Below are 4,322 nucleotides of genomic sequence, written 5' to 3' on the forward strand. Positions count from 1 at the left end.
CAGCGTGGCACCATGCCAGGATATCCTGATTATTCTTCACAATGGCCACGATCTTATCTCGAATGGCCGATGGCAGGTTTTTCCCCACCTGAATGACTTTGGTGGGATCTCCCGGGTTGAGGATCACCTCTTCGACTTCCTACATCGGCTCTATCGCTTTCTCGATTCCCACTCTTGGGTCAAGTTCGTCAAAGTATGCCTCTTGAGCACCCCCAGTTTCTGGTAATTCTTCTGCCAAAGGAATGGCAGCAACCGTCTCCTGGACCGTGTAGACGGATCGAACGGAGACGTTATAACAGCTTCGTGCACTTCGTTGGTCTCCTCGGAGGGTGCCGATACGCCCATCGTCGCATGGAAACTTCAAGCATAAGTGGCGTATCGAGGTTATGGCCCCACAATCTATTAGGACCGGTCGGCCTAGGATGGCATTATACACCGTGGGGCAGTCGACCACCACGAATGTGCTGTGCTTGAAGGCACAAGCGTCGCTTTCTCCTCTGAGGGTGACTGGAAGTTGAATTTTGCCTAATGGCATGAGTGCATCCCCATTGAACCCTTGAAGCTGGATGGGGCATGTGGTCAGGTCTGTCTCAGTTAATCTGATCGCGTGGAAGGCCGCTTTGAAGAGGATGTTTACGGAGCTTCCGTTATCGACCAAAATCCGTGAGACCTTCTTATTGGCAATCTGGGCTTCCACCACGAGGGGATCGTTGTGGGGGAAGTGCACATGTCGAGCATCGTCCTCCGTGAAGGTGATGGGAAGGTCCATCATTTGGGGACGTTGAGCAGGTGATTGAACTAAGGTGCACATCTCCCCAGTGTGTTCTAACTCCCTCAAGTACCTCTTCTGGGAGTTGCGGGTGCTTCTGGCAAGGTGCGGTCCTCCGGAAATGGTGGCTACGTGTCCGTCAACGGGTGGCGGAGCAAGGCCGGGCGGATATGGGTTGCCAGGTCCTGGAGCCAACAAGGCAATGGGTGCCAGAGCAGTTGGAGCAGGAAGCGCTGGGAACTGAGACCCGGGAGCTTGGGGGTGACCGGCTCCAGGAGCGCTAGCGGTCCCCCTCTGTCCCGGGGAATATGCAGCTCCGTGAACTACTCCCTGTCCGGGATAGATAATGGGTATCCTCACCCACTGACCGAGGTGTCCCGCTCTTGCCAGGGACTCGATCTCATCCTTCAGCTGAAGGCACTCGTTCGTGGTGTGCCCCACGTCTCCGTGGAACTCACACCTCTTATTGGAGTCTCGTGGACGCCTTCCTCCGTGAGACACTTTCGGGGGCTTCCTGTAGTTGACCATATTACAGGTCGCCCGATAGACATTCTCTCGCGAGTCTATCAAACTGGTACACTCCGTGAACTTGGGCTCATAGTCCTTCCGGGGTTTCTTTGAATGGTCTCCCTGGTTGGAGTTTCTTCCGCTTCGTTTGCTCCGCGATTGGCTCAAATTTCATTCTGGGCCTTCCGCTTGCGGCTGCGGCAGACCAGGAGCGATACTACATCCGGTTTGTACAGCTCCGTACCCAGAGAAATGGGTTTGACTCGGCGTCTGAGCAGACGCGGAAGGCCCATACACACTTGGAGTGAATTGGGCTCCTGGAAGCGTGAGGGCTGGTGCGGGAGCTTGCGAAGCAAAGCTCGGCGCAGTCACGGAAGGCGTTGGAGCTGGGGGAACTCCAAAGGCCTGCTGGTAGGCATCCTCAAGGTTGATGATTCCTTGAGCTTTTGACATGAATTCGGACAGCGTTTCTGCCCGTCTCCTTTGCATTTCCCCCCATAGCAGGGAGCCGACAGTAAGGCCCGATTGAAGGGCAATCAGCTTCATGTCATCGCTGACCTTGGTTTTTGCAGCAGCTTCCATCATTCTCTGAATGAAAGCTTTGAGGTTCTCATTGGGTAGCTGCTTGATGTTGGTTAAGGAACCAACTTCCATGTCGTGGTCTCGGGCAGCAATGAACTGTCTTCTGAACGCGGACTGTAGCTCCTTCCAACTGTGGATGGATCCGGGAGCTAATCTTTTCCACCAGTCCTCCGCGGACTTGGTAAGGGTGAGTGAGAAGCACATGCATTTGGCATCTTCACTGACGCGCGCCACTTGCATCATTTTGTTGTATTTAGCTAGATGGGTGCGCGGGTCTGTCCTCCCGTCATATAATTCTATGTGAGGCATTTTGAAGTTGTCCGGGAGGGACGTTTCCGCGATCCTCTGAATACATGGTTCCGGGTCTTCCTCCTCAGAGTTTGACAGGGCCCCACTTTGCTTCCGGACTAGCTTAGTCAAGGCAGCAATCTGTTCCTCGAGCCTCTTTGTATCACTCTCCGGGAGGTCACGTCCCCGGAGCTTGTCATTAATATGATTTCGGAGGTCATCTCCGCGAGGCCGGGCCTTTTCTCCTTTGGCCTTTTCATACTTGGCCTCCAACCTTCTTCTTAGGTCCACCGTGGACTAGCTATCTTCGGAGTGCGAGTTCGCAGCCCGACCGTCCTGGTTGACGGAATCACTGGAGCGGTTGTTCCTTCCCCTAGGCCTGGGTGCCTTAGCACCGGGCCCTTTAGGCACAGAGTGCCCCCTTGGGGCTGAAGGACGTCTGGGCTTCGAAGCGCCAGAGACCTTCTGCGCGCGGGGGGGGCAGTCGGCCTGGTGATCCATGCCTTTAGGAGGTGCAGGGGCGTTAGTGCGTGCAGGCTCCCCAACCTTTTCTTTGCCCTTGTTAGGGGCGGTTTTGGATGGTCCAGCGGCGGCTGGATCCGGCATGGTGGCATCAGCACCACCTGGAACAAAGGCATCCTCGTCTGAGTCGCCTAGGTCTCCGAACTTGCTCTGGAGGCACTCCATCATGCGCTGCATTTTTTCGGAGACGCGCTCCTGCTCAGCAAGCTTGGCCTTAGTGACCACCAGTTCTTCGGCTACTTGGACCAGTTCTGGATCCTTCTCGTAGTAGTAGCCGTCTTTGTAGTAACCGTCTTGGACATACTCTTCCTCGCTTTCTAGGTATGTCGTATCTTCAGTACTGACCCGATCCTGGCGGGATGTCGGGTCTTCACCGTGGTGGTCCAAGGGTTCGTTTTGTACCACATCTTCCATCATAGTATCGGGGTCGACCCTAGCACTTTTGTCAACCGCAGATTTTCTCGTAGTCACCATCTTTTCAATACACAGAAAAAGATCTGACTAACAACTTCCTACAGCTCTCAATGAAAGCACCAAAATGTTTACCGAGTTTTTCGGAAACGAATACGAACGGAATAATAAAAAGACAAAAGCTATAAAAGTGCAGAAATATAAATAAACAAACAGTGTTTTTACGTGGTTCAGGCGTTAACGAGCCCTAGTCCACGAGTCGATGTTATTATACTTGTAGAGAATAACAGTCAAACAGCTGGTGTATAAGGAACTCACAACCTCACAGTGTTTCTCTCGGGTTCTCTTGGACAAGATGAAGCTAGAGAGATTTTAGTAGAGTTCTTGCTATGTGATTTGTTGGCCGTCCTCCCTATTGTAAAATGAGGGGGTATTTATAGCTAGGGTTTTGGATTAGGGTTTTTCTCTACTCACATGAGTCTTAATTACACCAGCCATAAATAGGGGATACAATTACCGTAGTCACCTGGCTACCAGGCTCTATGTGGGTATATTTACGTGAAAGTATGGGGAATGCACAAAGGCAGCCGTCTTTTCCAAGTTGTCAGCGGAACAGTAGGCGAAATAGTACTTTTAGGCGTGCTGGGATGTGTGCGGCTTTGACCTGTCGGGCGTGTCAGGCGGATATCATTCCAACTATGCCTCCTCCATGACTCGACCGCCTGGCCTTGTTCCGTGCGAGGCACGGAACTGTTTCCGCGAAGACCACTTGAAGCGCTTCTCCTGGAAGGAGCTTCCCCGAAGGATACCCCTTCGGGAGTCCGGGAGAGTTGACGAGCTTCCGTGTCGCGTTTGCTTGAAAGAGTAATCCGGACACTAAACGGAAGAGGCGAAGCCTTTCTGTCCATCCGCGAGCTCTGGTCACCTACCGTGAAAGACATTGATAATTCTGCTTCCCCGAGGATATCCATCTAAACGCTATCCGGAAATCTGGATAACAGCAGTGTTCCCAAAATACCCCTAGGCTTGTTCCGAGCCGATTATTTGAACTTGTTGTGACTATTTCACTAAACTACTCCCTGGGACCGTCTCGGATTGTGCATGATAGATATATCACCACTCACTCCTTGTATCAATCACAATATACACATATATTACATTTATGCCCTCAACGTGCTAAAATTACAAATATGTCCCTAATAACCAGATGGGGCCCACATGCATATTTAATTCACCTAAACAT

Source organism: Humulus lupulus, chromosome X, assembly GCF_963169125.1.
Source record: "Humulus lupulus chromosome X, drHumLupu1.1, whole genome shotgun sequence".
In the NCBI taxonomy this organism is placed as follows: domain Eukaryota; kingdom Viridiplantae; phylum Streptophyta; class Magnoliopsida; order Rosales; family Cannabaceae; genus Humulus; species Humulus lupulus.